The sequence below is a fragment of the Dama dama genome, chromosome 23 (assembly GCF_033118175.1).
Source record: "Dama dama isolate Ldn47 chromosome 23, ASM3311817v1, whole genome shotgun sequence".
In the NCBI taxonomy this organism is placed as follows: Eukaryota; Metazoa; Chordata; class Mammalia; order Artiodactyla; family Cervidae; genus Dama; species Dama dama.
The window spans coordinates 80,363,021-80,379,203 of NC_083703.1; the positions used below are offsets into that span (position 1 = coordinate 80,363,021).

Here is a 16,183-nt window from a genome sequence, read left to right on the forward strand (position 1 = left end):
CCCTGGCTGCCTAAAGGCCTGCAAGCACCTGGCTTCCCAGGGACCCCAAGCCCACACACACAGGTACACTTCAGGAGGCTTCCTCAGCATCTTAACTTGCAGCAGTTATCCTGACATGGTTTGCAGAATAAACAAAGGCTTTGTTGAGCCTCTGTTCAAGGTAATGAGTCATTAATGGCGTGTGTACACTCCTCAGCCTCCAGGTAGCTCAGGTCTCGCTGCAGCCTCATCCCGCTTTCTGTTGGCTGGTTCGTTTTAAACATGCCATGTTTTCATATAACAAAACACGTGTACACACTTCATACCATTTAATATTTAATTCAAATAAAATGCTTACTATATCAAAGAAAATGTTTACGTGTGTGAATTTTTATATCCCCTTAGGGGAGTATTTTGGAAGACACGTGAATCCCTGATAGTACATAGTGGCATTTTAAATGGTAGATAAACTTCTTAACAATTTAATTGTAATGTGTTTATTTTAATGTGCAGTTTTCATATAAAATGAGGGCCAAATCAAACCGGCAATTTGGTAGCTATTATTGCCAGCTTCTCACTGTCAGTTCTGATATAAAATTTACTGTTCGAATACATTTATTTAAGAACTGAGTTTATTTAAAGATAGAATAATAGTACAAGAGGTGTGTCTATCATGGCAGCATTGATGAAGGCAGGGCAGAGATGCTGAGGTTTGCCAGACCCAGACCCCTGCAAGAATCTGTGTCGTCTTCTGGTATGTGTCTCAAGTTCATCTCCCTCCCAGGTTTTATCTGATGAGCAGAGCCATAGATTCAAGTTGCTTTGCTCAGAAGATGGCTTAAGTCATTTTAAAACATTTGCCCACTTCTGAAATCATCCATATTCTCATTTTATCATTGTTTAAGCAAACCCATTCTTTGGATGATCCGTCCATTCCCTTAACTTGAATTTCCACAAAAGCAAAAACATCACAACTCCCTTTCCAGGAGGAGATGAGGCACTCTTCATGAGATTTCCAGCTAGTGTGGATAAAACACTTCATTATTGTGTAGCTGACGTTCAGAGAGTATGCTAAAAAAATGGTGCTTCTGTTGGTTCACCAGGGGAGGGCCTTTTGACGTCAATTCTAATTCTATGTGGAGGGACTGGAGGCCATGCTAGTTACCATTCTCGTCACGTTGATGTGTAAACTGAGTCAAGAAAACATCGCCTGAGATTTCAGCTGGAATTCAAACCCAGGACTCGCTCCCCACCTCAGCTCCCACTGCCAGATGGCATTCCGTCAGTCAGCGTGCATCCCTGTTCGTGGTTGACTCTGATCTGTTTGACAAAGAAAGTGTGCGGGTTGCTAGTCTAGTTCTCCCTCAAGACAGCCTAACACACGAGGCATCCCCAGGAGGATAAACGTTAACCATAGGGAGAAGGAAACTCTATTCCCTTGTAGGAACAGATGATCACATGCTATGTCATTAGTTCCTTCTGAAAAACTTTTAAAAAATATTTCTCTCCTTGTTGTAATTTGTATATCACTGGATTTTTAAAAAATCACCTTTAAGTCCTAAGGGCAAAATAAAAACAAATAAAACATCAAATGTTCAAAAAAAATAAATAAAATACAATGCTGCGTGAGGACAGAATGGGAAAAGGATCTGAGAAGAAGGTAAAAATATTCTGGGAGAGTGAAGCTGGTGGAAAAGTGTCTTAGACGCATCTTTTTCATTTTGGACAGTCTACTAGCAAGAATGAACTTCATGCCCTCATAGCTTAGACCCATGCTGTGCTTAGTCGTTCAGTCGTGTCCAACTCTTTGTGACCCCGTGGTCTATAGCCCACCAGGCTCCTCTGTCCATGGGGTTCTCCAGGCAAGAACGCTGGAGTGAGTTGCCATGCCCTCCTCCAGGAGATCTTCCCAGCCCAGGGATCGAACCCAGGTCTCCTGTATTGCAGGCAGATTCTTTATCATCTGAGCCACGAGGGAAGCCCATAGCTTAGACCAGGGTTTGGCAAGCTCTTTTGTAGAGAGCTAGATAGTATCTAATTTTGGCTTTGCAGGTCTTAAGGCCTTTGCAGCAATTATTCAACTGGAAAGCAGCTATAGACTATGTAAACAAGTGGCTATGGCCGTTTTTCCATAAAACTTTATTTATAAAACAAGTCGAGGGCCAGATTTGGTCCTTGGATTGTAGTTTGCCAACCCCTAAGATATTCAGTATGAGAGCTTGACCCTTGGAGTCATACAAACCTGGGCCACGTCAGGGCTCTGATTCTCCCCACCGATAGGAACCTGGTCGTCGTCCTGCACCGCTCAGGTCTTCAGGTTCTGCTTTTGTAAAGGGGAGATCAGTATAGCCCGCCTCCAGCAGGTTACCGGGAGAAGCCGGTGAGTAATGCTCAGAGCAGCGCGGGCCTGGCCCAGTAGATTCTCCTCCCGTGCCAGAGGCTCTCGTTGCCGTGCTCCCGGGGTCGTCGCGGGAAAGACTGCTGCTCGTTCCGCCCCCTGCAGTCCCCTGGCCCAGAGAAGTGGGAGCAGGCTTATCGTGGACGTGGCCTCAGCCTGTCCTCTGCTGACGCTTCCTGGGCGCCCCCGTGTCTTCCCCGTCTCTCCGTCACGGCTCCTCTCCCGGCAGGCGGGCCCCCCTGTCCCCTCCCTCCCCAGGGGGGCTCCAGTCACCCCGAAGGAGCGCCTGGACCTCTTTCCCGCCTCAGAGCAGGGGCCCGAGCTGTTTCCTCCTCTCAAGAATGCGAGTCGCCCAGCTTTTCTCAAGACTGGCTTCTTCCTTCGGTTGTTTATTTCTGTGTTACTTCCTCAGAGACGCTTCCACTACTCTCCTACCAATAACCTTTTCTTCCAGAGCTCACAGCAAAATTAGTCAGGGACAGACTGTGCCTGTCGTATTCACAATTGGATCGTGGTGTCTCGTACAGTGTTCTGGCACATATAGACGTTCCAAAAGCACATATAAGTGAAGAATAAATGATTCAAAGATTATTATTATTATTATTATTTGTTATCACCATCGTGAATAGCCCTGAAAGCGCAGGATCCCACACAGAGTTCACCAGTTTTCAACTCTCTTCAGCCTACTGTATGACTTTAATCGGATCTATGCTCCACCTGAATTAAATGGTTTTTTTTGTAAATAAATTTTGATTGGAACACAGCCATGCCCATTCATTACTGTCTTCACTAAGGATGCCTTCACACTGCAAGGACAGAAGTAAGTAGTTGAGTAGAGACTGGCTGGCTCACAGATCTAAAAATATTTACTATTTGGTTCTTTACAGAAAACATTTGCTGACTCCTGTACTCAGCAATAAAAGTCACTGAACTCCTTGTTTGATGTGCTAGTTATGTTTTTATCTCCATTCTCTTTAAAAGCAATTTTGTAACTATTCAGATTACTTACACGATTCCTCAAGGGCCCCCTAAGATCACCCAGCTTGTGACTCCAGCTGTGTGCTCTGGGAGTCATTGCTGTGACCATCCTGAACATCGCCTGGACTCTGCACCTGGGTGGAGGTCCTCTGCATGGGTTCCAGACTTGCCACAGTACATTTTTCACCTAGGAGATCCTTTTAGTGCAATTCCCATTTTACACGAGCGTGTTCATGGGCTTTCTCCCTCCAGTGCTATGCGTCTGCGAGCATCCTCTTTCTAACACTGCACATGAGTCGGCTGAGAGCTTGACATGTACACCTGCATCATGGATGTCATTATAACAGGCGTCAGAAACGCTCCTGCTCTCCCAGCACACCTAGACTCTTGACAAGATAGATGAAACCTACAGCGCTCTGTACCTGACTTCCAGAAATCAGGGCTGCCAGCTTTTTCTCGTGTTATGAATAGCCAGTGGCTGTTCTGTTAGATATCCTTTGTCAGGAAAATTCTGCCTTCCAGAGTTTTCCCCAGATTTACATATTGCATTATGAAATCTCTTGTAGAGAATGCAAAGGAATTTGCAGACATCTCTTTATTTTTGTTTTTCAATGAAAGTCATTTGTGTTATCAAGACCTCAAAGGAAAAGATATCAGCTGGGCCTCTTCCAGTTGCAGGGGGGCAGAAAAATGCAACTCCAAATGGCTTAAATCACTGGACAGCCTACTGGCTTGTATGTCAAAAGTCCAGGATAGCTGACTTCAGGTATTGCTAGTTCAAGGCCTCAAATTATATCACAAATGCTTGGTTCCCTCTGGATATTTCTCTGGTCCGCCTCTGCAGTGTTGGCTCCATATTGGGGCAGTCCCTCTCTGCATGGTGACCAGGTGGCCCCCAGAAGCCCCACCTTCATTGGCCCCAGGAGTAAGTCTAGCTTCAAGGATCTGGCCTCCTTTAGAAGTTTCAGTCAATATCCTATGGCATCAGATTGGCGGTGCTGGTGTCAGACCCAACCAACCACTTTTGCCAGATAAATAGGCTGCTCCGATAAGTCAGGTCTGGACCATGTCTTCCCTGGCGATGCAGGGGAGCTTCCAGCTCCTGCAGAATTCCATGGGCTCTGAGTGGGGGTCCTGAAGCAAGATCAGAAGCAGAATTAAGGGGTGACATAGAAAGCAGCAACAATGTTTTACCATATAAAAAGCTAGCTTTCTCACCAACTCTTGATTTTACACTTTGCTTCTACTTCAGGGTTTCTTGACCTGGGCGCTATTGACATTTGAGGCCGAAACCTGTACTGTGGGGTCTCTCCTGTACAGTGTAAAATCGTCAGCAACATCCCTGGCCTCTCTCTCTGCTGGGCTCCTCTGCTGTCTGAGTTATTATGTAGCTTGTCCAAGATCACATAGCAAGAATGCGCCAAAATTCCAGGGATTCAAACCTGGAAGTTCAGTAGTGTCTCCTGTCCCCTCACCTCAAGTTGTGACAATTAGAGATGTCCCCTGGGAGCCACAATCACCCCAGGGTGAGAATCACCATGTATTGGTTATCATATGAGAGTAGGGTGATTACCTCATCCCACAGGGAAAAGACATGAAAGGGAGAAAGAACAGCTTCTAGGGCTCTGATGGACAGACTTTCAGCAGAGGAAACTGCTTGTGCTCTCTCCAGATAAGCCTGGGGAAGGTTTTCAGAACTCAGTGATCTACCCAAACCTAGCCGCAAAAGAAACTCAGGCTGTGTGGTCCAGGGTTTAAGTGTGCTGGGGTCATGTAGTTCCAGGTTTGAATCCCAGTTTTGGCACATTCTCGGTCTGGACCTTAGGCAAGTTGCTTAATATCTCAAGAGTCTGGAGTTTTCTTCCCTCCATAGAACAATTGGGAGTTAATTATTGTTCAGTTGTGAAGTTGTGTCTGACTCTTTGTGACTGCATGGACTGCAGCAAGCCAGGCTTCCCTGTCCTTCAATATCTCCTGGAGTTTGCTCCAATCCGTGTCCATTGAATCGATGATGCCATCCAACCATCTCGTCCTCTGTCACCCCGTTCTCCTCCTGCCCTTAATCTTTCCCAGCATCAGGGTGTTTTCCAGTGAATCCTCTCTTGGCATCAGGTGGCCAAAGTACTGGAGCTTCAGCTTCAACATCAGTCATTCCAAAAAGTATTCAGGGTTGATTTCCCTTAGCATTGACTGGTTTGATCTCGTTACTGGAGAAGATTAGGAATGGCAAACCATTTCGGTATTCTTGCCTTGAGAACCTCATAAACAGTATGGGAGTTAGTATGAGACTTAAATAGTAATGGTAAGTTGAATAGTAAATAAATAGACAATGAAGAAAATAAGAGGCGGGCTTGAGGTGGTCATTCAATAAACAGGAGCTTTAATTATTTGTGTCATCACGATTGTCAGCATCATCTTCATCATTCAAGCCAGGTTTGCTTTGCTGAACTTGACCCTATGACATGGGGGTGGGTGAAGACATGTCCCTCTCTCCTGTGGGCGGCTGTCCTGTGCTGTGTAGGGCATGTAGCGGCATTCTCAGGCTCAACATGCCAGATGCTAGCACAACTTCCCAGTTGTGTCAACCAAAAATGTTCCCAGACATTGCCCAGAGTGCCCTTGGCTGAGATCCTTTGATTTAAGCCCCGTCAGCTGACCATCTGGGGGCAGTAACAATTCTCTTCTATGCTCAGTTTTCCCCAAACTGGTCCCATCCTTTTCCCAATAGAAATAAGGGGGTGCTGCCCAATCTGACCAGGAAAAAGGTTGAGGTGTCTGGACCAGGGCCTAGTATAATACCCACATGACTGTGAGCAACTCCAGGTTCCTGAGCAAGCAGAAACTCAGAGTGCCTTCGCCTCCTTTGGCCTTTATATCTTGCAGAAATGCTGTCTCAAGCCTCCCAGTTCATTTGTGCTATTTCCAGTTTCCATTTGGCCCAAGGGATCCATGCGGCATGTCCAGTTAGTTGCTTAAAATGTGTCCTGAAGTCTGGTTACCAGATGGAAAATCATTGCTCTTAAGCTTGGCCTGTATGTTGCAATGAAAACGCTTGTTAGGTTTAATGAAAAACATAGACCAGACTATGCTTTGTAGGTGCACGTGCATGGACGTGCAGAAATAGGAGACTGCTGATGATGTGAAGCTGTACCGTGAGAATCCTTCGTAGTCCCATGTTCGCCTGACATTGCTGTTCTTTGGAATCGGTGGGAAGTTACATCAGATTTAGAGTCTGGTAAACTTGGCTTCCAGCATCGCCCATTCAGAACCAGCAGAACATTCTGGTTAGGAGCAGAGAATCTGGAGTCAGACAAGCTGGAAGAGCTACTGACTAGCTATGTGCTCCTGGCACAAAGTCAGAGCTTAATAAATACTGGTTGACTGTCGAACATCACTCAGATTCAGCTCACTCATCTGCAAAATAGAGTAAAAATCTACTTTTAAGGCAATAAATTAGATAATCTATGTCAAACATTTAACACAGGAAATGCTCAGAAAAACATAGCTACCACATATAATGAATTTACAGGATTCTAAACCATTTTATCCATTCTCATTTATTCAACTAATATTTATTGAGTACTTGCTTTGTGCCTTGTGTTAGCAATTAGTAATTCAGAAACTAAAGAAGACAAAGATGAGCAGCTGCATACCACTTTTAAGTTAATAAAATTGTAAATGTGTCACGTGCAGAAAAGAAAGTTCTTTTTATCCTATTTGAATCCAACATGTGACGGATCTCCACAAAACTCAATTGTCTCCAATTATTTAACCTCCTCAAAAATTAGGTAGACATTCTGGAGAGAATTTCCTTCTCAATTCCTGCCACATCACCACAGCATTCAATAATATTTTTTAATTTCCAAAAGAAGTGAAGTTTCCAGGCAAGGCACTGACAAGTAAGTTTAATGGAATTTATTGCAGGCTTATTCTCGATCTATCCCAAGAGGCTCTTGATTTATTTGGTTTATCCTATAGCATAAGAACATGAGTTAAGATATATGAGGAATGCAGTTTTGAGGCCAGGGTTGTGGTTTTTCTGTGTCCTTGGATGACTAAAACCCCCTTTTCGGGCATATTTACTTACTGTTATGTCTTAGCATGATTTAACTGCCAATGAGTCTCCACCTGTGTGCCTGGACCGCCTCCAATGCCATCTCGTACTTGTACAAATAGTTCTAGTCTTGGGGGGTAAATGGATGGCAAGCCCCTCTGCAAGGAGTCTGAGAAGGGATGAAATGCTGCCCCTGGACGCAGCACCAGCTGGAAGAGAAAGGACTCGAGGGCAATATGCAAGCCCGTTGAGGGAGGGCAAGGTGTGAGTGGTGTAACTGCTTTCCTCAAAGGCGAGTTCTCCGTAGGAGCTGGTCTTGAACGCCTCAAGTCCTGATTGAACCATTTAAGAAGTCGTAATCATTGTTAGTATCTTCATCATTGTTGTTGCTCAGCTGCTCCGTTTTGTCTGACTCTTTTGTGACCCCATGGACTACATGAGCCCGCCAGGCTCCTCTGTCCACGGGATTCCCCAGGCAAGAACACTGGAGTGGGTTGCCATTTCCACCCCCAGGGGATATTCCTGACCCAGGGATCAAACCCACGTCTCTTGCTTGGCAGGCAAGTTCTTCACCGCTGAGGCCCCCGGGAAGCCTATGATCGTCATTGGCCACCATCTATGGAGAGGGTTGACTTTTGCAATTCTCTCTTCTTGAATCGTCCACCCACTTCCTGGTTCCAGCTCTCCAAGTTCCAGCTCAGCCTTGATCTCTAGCAGGAAGCTTTATCTTCCACATCTGAAGTAAAAGACGTTCCCCTTCAGATCACTTGCTGTCACAGCCTCATAGTTTCATCTTCTTCACAGTATTCTCTAATACCTGAAGATACCGTGTGTAGTTTTTGTCCACATATTTACTGTTATTTCCCCCGACGCGTCTGTAAAGGCCGTGACAGCAGACATCTCTCTGCAAGAACAGTGAAGGGGACGCTGAGGGAAGCCACTCGGTATTCACCAAGTGAATGAACACTCAGTGCCTGGCACGGAAATTTAGAGATTAAAATCCAGCCCACAGCCGCCTTTGGAAGCGCATGTTGTCACTCCCTCTGGAGATCAGGTACCTTGCTGGAGATCTCACAGACAGGAAAAGATGAAGCTCCAGTTCACACTCCGACCCCGGCACCAGGCCTCTGAACCCTTCTGCAGCCTGCCTCAGGTGCACCCCCCGCCTCATTTTGAACAGCCAGGCCCCCCTGCATCCCTCTGTCCCAGGTCACTGCCGGGATTCTGACCCACCTGCCCGGTCTACGAAAGTCTGACCTCCGTGTTGACTGTGACTGTCTCTGCCCGATTAGCATCAGGACTCACACTGCACTAAATGGTTAAAAAAAAAAGAAGTCCATGTCATTGAACTCTTCCGTTATGGAGTCACTTTCCTATTGGGAAATTCTACCACAGGCTAGTGCTTTTTGGCAGGTTTCTGTTTGAGCAGGAAGCCTGTGTGAAGAAGGTATACACACAGACAGAGCGCGGGGCATCTGTTTGCCTTCAGCCTCGGTCAGCCGGGCTCCACGGTCTGTCTGTGTCCACGTTCCCAAGGACGACAACGGTGATTTCCCAGAAAGGTCCAGCCCCTCCAACTTTCTGTGCCTGCTTGGGACCCCATCCCCAACCCTTCTCTCTTGTCTCCTTGTACCTTCTAAATGAAATCACATTCCACTGCCTTTTCTTGTATAACCTCTGGACAAAAGACTCTTCCACACACACCTTGCTTAAGGCAGAGTAATTGGAACAGATAGCACTACTGGCCAAGAGCCACTGACTAATTGCTTTATGCCCAACTCCCCTTGCCTGAGGCACACCCAGGATTGACAAATCCATGGCTGTTTCCCAATTTTTTGAGGTTCCTGAAACAATTGGTGCAATATTAGTTGGGGGTGGACAGGGAGGGCGATGCATCCCCTATAGCCATTGGCAGCTTTTACCTTGTCTATTTAATCTCCCATTACTGTGACCCTGGATATCTGTTTTTTTAATTTCCTGTAATTCAGCAAGGAATGTTGTTGTTCTCTTCCTTAAGGACATCTGTGGTCTCTGCTTTTTCATGTTCCAAAAATCCTAACAGAGATGTTTTGTCAATGACTGGATATTTCATTAGAAATCCAGAGATCCCCATTAACTTGACTTATTTTCATCGCTCTGATCAACTTTTAGGTTAATAATTCATGATACTTAATAACCTGTTCAGATCATTCCCAAAATTATTGATTTAATAATATTTGGTCATTAATAATGAAGAAAAAGGAGGGGGGTGATTTTTCTTATCACTTACCTCAATTTATTCCTTACTGCCTTGCAAATCTCGGGGAGAGCCAATGTTCTTCAGGACTTTTAATACCTCATCATTCTCCTTGGTAGAAACCAGGAAAATGTTCTGCATTTTAAATATCTGTATTCTTAATGTTCAGATTCTGCAATTAGGGCAGATCTTTCATTTAACCCAATCTCTCCATTCTTGAGTTTTAAACTTTCTGAGTTTATAGAAAGCACAGCATCTCACCTCCGAGAGGTTCAATAGCACAGTTCAGTTGACTTCCTTCCTCTTTTTTATTATCTTCTGCTGAACGATATTGTAATCATCTCTCTTTTTTCAGTTTGTTTTTGCTAATATACTTTGTAATTTGATATAAGAATTGAGCTTCAATTTGTTTTGGCAGTATGGAGTTTCAAATAGTTTTCCCATTGAATTTCCTGTAGAGGTCATATCTGTGATGAGATTCAAGTATTTCATCTTACATGAAAAAGTAAAAGTCAAATGTGTAAACTAGATATATGAATATTGATTACTATTTTGAAGCTATTACCATTTTATTTTGTTTTAAAATGACCTCTTTCAGAACCTCATTAGAAAGTTGCCCTCCTTGTTGGAATATCCCCATGAAGGCATCTTTTTGCAACAATAAATAAATCTTTTGGCTGCTTTCCAAGACGAATCTACTTTATCCCAAATTCTATTCAATACCTAATGGTGTTATGGCGACTTTCCAGAAGCTAACCTTCCAGGCAATGAGAAATTTCCCTCAAGAATTGCATTTTGATGGGAAATGATTTCCTATATTAGATAAATAATGGACAATATGTGTTCAGCTTTAGCTCAAGAAACATCATCGGAATCCCCCTACCTGAGGCTCTCTGTGAAACTTGCCAAAACAGCTGCATGAGAGGTGACTCAGGAGGGGAGGAGGGGACAGTCATTACGTCTGCTGCACAATGCCGAAGCATCGGGATATTTGGAAACATTCAGACAATTAACGCTCTTTTCCACTTTTGTCATGGAGGCACAGCTTGACTTAAAAAGAACCAAAAGAAAGAAATGAAGAAAGAAAGAAAGACAGGAAGGGAGGGAGGTGCTAAGGGAGGAAGGAAGGAATAAATGAAACCACTGTCCTGAAACCATGAATAGTGATTGGTATCCCTGACAGTAGAAACAGCCTGTATAAAACTAAAGGGATGTTTTACACTTTCTTAACTGAAACAGGTTTGGGCCTGCACTAGCGTTTTTAAATCTTGGTTCATGGTAGTTAATAACCTGTTCAGATCATCCCCTTACTTCATAAGGGGACCCCCCACAACCCCGTCAGGGTTAATCAATCTGTTAAAAAGTCATTATGCTAGAATGAAGAATACCTCTTGGGTTTTGCATTGAACAGCTCATATATTTTAGGGTAGAACATGGTTTTTCAAATTGTGGATCAAGATCAGTCAGTGGAATCAATATTGTGTGTTATGACCAGCACTTTAAAAAAAACAGAATACATCTGAGTACCTTTCGTATAGCAAGGGAAATGCTATTTTTTAAATAGCTATTTCTTTATACATATAAACATATGCATACTGGCTCATAACATCAAATGTGCTTCTTATGGTGAATCAAATACAAAAGAAGCTCAAAGCCCTGGTGTAGAAGGTCTAATTTCCTGTATTTAAGAGTAGAAAAAGTAACCTAAAAACAAACTATTGTGCAAGAATTATACCTCCCGAGTATATTGAAAAACATACTTCTTTTGTTGGTTTGATTTGTCTGTATCGCAGCAAAACAGGGTATCTTTTGGTTCTACCTCTTTATTTCTCAAATACTCAGCACATAGGAGAGCACCAAGGCTGTGTCACTAAAAACAAAACAAAACAAAAAGAATCTCTGATGGTGTGTTTAGGGGACAGTTCATAGATGCATCTTTCACAAAATTAAAATGTGCCAAGTGCCTCATACATATCCGTGCACTGTTGCTTTTATAGAGAAAAGACATAATGTCATACAGAAACAAAGAAGAAATTGTTTTGGGGAAAACATTTTGTTCAATTTGTAGAAAAAGCAGGGTGAGTCACCCTGGTTTTTGAAACAGGGATGGAATTGTCAAATAACTTGAGTTAGCAGCTCACCTCCTAACTTAGTTAAAAATCATCTCACTTCATTCTGCTGCTGCTAATTCCAGGCTCATAGGGAGATTGACCTGACCTCCAGGAAGTGTGTGATGAAGCCTTGCCCCTTACCTCTTCACAGTCAGATTGAATATTTGCTGTTTGTATGAAGTAGCTGCTCTCAGTAGCACGGCCTTTTGGGTTCAGATTTTGATGTCCTGTGATGAGTCCCGCTCTTGCCACCTAGATTTTAATATTCATTGTTAACTTGAGGAGCTGACACGGATGGGACAAGATTTCATTATGAGCCTCTTTGAACTTACACCAGTTAGAGGAGTGGAGAAACAGATTTCACCCAAGAACATTTTTAATGTTGTGTCAGAGCCCAGTTGATCTGATGGACTTTTAATCACTTCGCTGATAATAAGGAAGACCATGACTTAGACCTGCTTCAGCCGGTGTGGAAAGGTTGATGGCAATTTGCATGGTCTGATAAGATCTGAGGTGGGAGGAAATGGACTTCTGAGTTCAAAGAGATCGCACCCTACAGAGGTGCCCTGATCCGCGGACCCACTGCGCACGTGTGGGGTTCCTTCTCCAGGTCTCAGCTCATCCGAACGCCTTGCTGAAGTTATGACCCCTCAGGACGGCAGTGAGGAGCCAGGAGGCTGGACACACATCCAGACACTGGAGGGCTGGGAGAAAGGACGATGGGGAGAGAGAGGAAGAGAGTTTCCCCACTGTTACAGACCACTTAGTCTGCAAAGAGCACGGCACGCGATCTGCCGAAAGTACTTTTCACTTGCATTTTAAGCAAATAGGAGGTTTAGTGGGACATTATCACCTGGAGTGCCCAGTAATGGGTAATAGAGTCGGGAAAGGGGCTGTGCACTGCTGATTAATATTTACCAAAGTCTTTGTGTGGTTTCTTCCTCAAACGTTAACAACGCAGCAGATCGAGTTGAACAAAAAGGACACTGTGGATTGAAATATGGTATTGTGCCCATCAAATCCTGCCTTCTCTCTGCTTGGCTTATGATGAATACCATTCTTTAATAGCAGACTGGTGTTCGTGAAGAACTTATTACAGAGGCTAAGAGGAAGCCAAGAATGAAGAAATGCCCGACTGGCAGCGATCAATCACCTCCTTTTAAAGATGAACTGATCCTTCTTTTTTAAAGTAACAGTTCATACGAAGGTCTCAAACATAAATATGCAAAGCATCAGAGCAATTCCAGTTGCCGGGTCCCGTTAGCATTTCCGTGCCTGTTTCGGGTGAAGTTGAATCCCACCCTTCCCAGCAGAGACTTCTTCAAGGAGAGGGAAGACCCGGCTCCTCCCCAGGGAAGGGCTCCTATTAAACAAAGGTTAATTCTTGTCTCCAGCAGAATAATAATGTTCTAATGCAGAAGGACGAAGTCACATTTAGTTAAAGATTTCTGTGTCCTAAGATGCAATATTCAAAGTATAGTTGCCCCGGGAAGAGCAAGTTAATGAAGCAGGGCCCAAGAACCGAGGAATGATACAGGAGTGCTCTTCAGGGCCAGGCCATTGCCGTGGCCTCGCAAGACACGCCGTGCCTTTCCTGTTCACCTCTGGCCCTGCCACTTCCCGCTCAAAAGCCTCTGACGCGGAGTATCTCTGCCTTGACACCACTGACGTACTGTCCTTTGGGGTGGGGAGGACGTTTAGCATCATCCCTGGGGCTCCCCCGATGCTCAGCAGGAAAGAATCTGCCCACACGGCAGGAGACACAGGAGACAAGGGTTCGATTCCTGGGTCAGGAAGGTCCCCTGGAGGAGGGCATGGAAATCCATCCCGGTATTCTTGCCTGGAGAACCCCATGGACAGAGGAGCCTGACGGGCTATAGTCCCTGGGGTCGCGAGAGTTGGACACTACTGAAGAGTCTGAGCAGGTGCTCATGCTGGTCTCCACTCAACAGATGCCAGTAACATCCCTCACCACTGTTTCGGCCGAAAATGACTCCAGATATTCCCAAATGTCCCCCGAGGGGCCTCTTGAGAGCCGTGGCTTTAGAGATACTTTGATGCATACAGAAACATTGTCTCCCTCAAGCACTCAAGGACCTTGATCTAATCCCCTCTATCCATGTACTGTCCGCTGATTCCACCGCCATCTGCTCTTTCACACTTTCTGTAACATCCCGGGAGCAGTGTCTCCCTGGGTCTTCCCTGTTCCTTCTGCCTTGGAGGTGCTGTCCTCTGTGATGTCCCTAAAACCTCAAACAGGACCTGCACTGTAGATCCTCAAGTGACTTGACCCTCTTCCCACGGGTCGACATCTGCCCAAATTCACCCTGTCTTCAAGATCCAGTCCCACTGCACTCCTTTTTAGAACCCTTCGATACATCATTGTGGTTGAGAACATGGACTTGGAAGCCCTACTAGGTTCAGTTCCTTCTCCGCTATGCGCTAGCTAATGACCTCGGACAAGTCACTTCAACCTGCGTGTGCCTCGGCTTTGTCACCTGTAAGATGGACACAGGAGTGGGATCGACCGTCCCGGGGTCTCACTGGGATTCACGCTGGCTGTGATTAGTGTCTCGTAGTCTGAGGGTCTCTTCCTTCTCTGCAGATTTGGTTTGTACGTCCGTCTCACTTCCCTTTGTTAAATGCTTTCACTGGTTACAGTTTCTGGACCAGTCACCTGACAGGTCTGGACAGTAGGAGAGAGTTCTAAAATGCAATCAGCCGAAAAGCTGAGGCTGCGTTCACGTGTGTGTGTCTGTGTGTGTAAGAGTGTGTGTGTGTGCACGCACGAACCACACATACCCTCCCCGCAGATCATGGCTGGGTGAGCTGCCTCTTCATCGCTGGTGTGTCGGGTACCCCCATCGATCATTTGTTGGTTTGAATTCTTCTAATTTCATGAAAGGAAAGGCTCTTTTAAAAACTCTCCTCTCGTACTGACCCCTGAAGTCTCCGGTGTCCTTCAGCATGGCTTTTGCAAACACTAATTTCTCAAAGCCTGGCTCTTCACCTCCTACCAGCACAATTCAGGATAAAAGTTCTTATTCCTCAGGACATGTGGAAGAGTGTTTTTAGAAACATAATTTAAGGTCCACCTGGGGAGCTTGATTAAAATGTAGATTTTTTAGGTGTTGGCTCAGGCTTACTCAATCAGAAATTCTAGTGGTGGGACCTGAACATCTGAATTTCTAAAAGCCTCCCAACTTGTGTTTACACTTACTCATTTGAGAACCACAATGTCAGAATAAACCAGCAAACAGTCCAGCATCTCCCTGGTGTCGCTCGGAGCCTGAGAGTGCCCAGGCCGGAAAAAACGCTGCCATTTTATGAGGGGAGGAAGAGAATTCTTCTCCTCTGTGCTTTCTGTCTTGTTCTGGGTAATGTAAATTATCCACATGAAGGGGTTTTCTTTTTTAAATGAAAGGATCATACTCTTACTCCACATTCCACAGCTCTTAAAAACAAGTCACCCTGAGGGGGCGGACTGGGTGTTTACAACCCCAGCTGGACGGGGGCAGGGCTATTCGCCAAGCAAAGGGCAGCGCAGACAGGCGGTGAGTCCTGAGTTACCTCCGGCATCAGCAGTGGAGATGATGACTTCAGAGCATCGCTTTCGGGAAGGCTGTTGCCAGGTGCACCAGAAAGGGCTCCATATGGCTTCAGTGTTCTGGTGGAGTTGTATACATATTTGAGCATAACCCAAAGATATGAAATAATCCATCCTTGGTTTATATCTAGATGATTAATCTCTCCCCGATATCCAAGACCTGTCTTATGATGAATTTAAGTTCTCCCACAACCCACAGTCTGTATCACATCCTCAAGAGTAACAGAGCCCCATGTCCAACATGATTTATTTCAGAAACAAAAGCAAAGGGGCTGCGAAGTCTCTTCCTTCAACTTCCCTGTGTGCCAATAATTTCATACCATTGATTTCCTTCTCTTTTTTCCCTGTAATCTCTGAAGAAAATGCAGCTCTCCATTTCGACGCTCCCCTCCCCCCACCCCCAAAGACTCATGATGTGAATTTGGAGCCTTGCATTATCTCTTTCCAACCGGAGGAGCTTGAAAGGCTGTCTGAATTCTCACCCTCTCTTTTCCCAACTTCTCCCTTCTCCTTTCACACATTCTCAACTCTCTTTTTAATAAATAAGTAGATATTTTAATAAAAAGTAGGAATAAACACACCTCTGTGCCTCAGTTTCCGCATCTTAAAGTGGAAGTGTTTGTCAACTCTTTGTGACCCCCTGGACTGTAGCCTGCCAGGCTCCTCTGTCCCTGGGATTTCCCAGGCAACAATACCAGAACGAGTTGCCATTCCTTCTCCAGGACACCTTCCTAAGCCAGGGATCGAACCCTGCATTGGCATCTCCTGCACTGGCATCTCCTGCACTGGCATCTCCTGCATTGGCAGGCAGATTCTTTAC

The 16,183-nt window shown here is 45.1% G+C and overlaps 1 protein-coding gene across 3 annotated transcripts in view; it reads left to right on the forward strand.

Annotated features, from left to right (window-relative positions):
* TSHZ2 (teashirt zinc finger homeobox 2) overlaps positions 1-16,183 on the forward strand; it is a 480,973-nt gene that overhangs the window by 113,353 nt on the left and 351,437 nt on the right. The gene's annotated exons all lie outside the window — the stretch shown is intronic.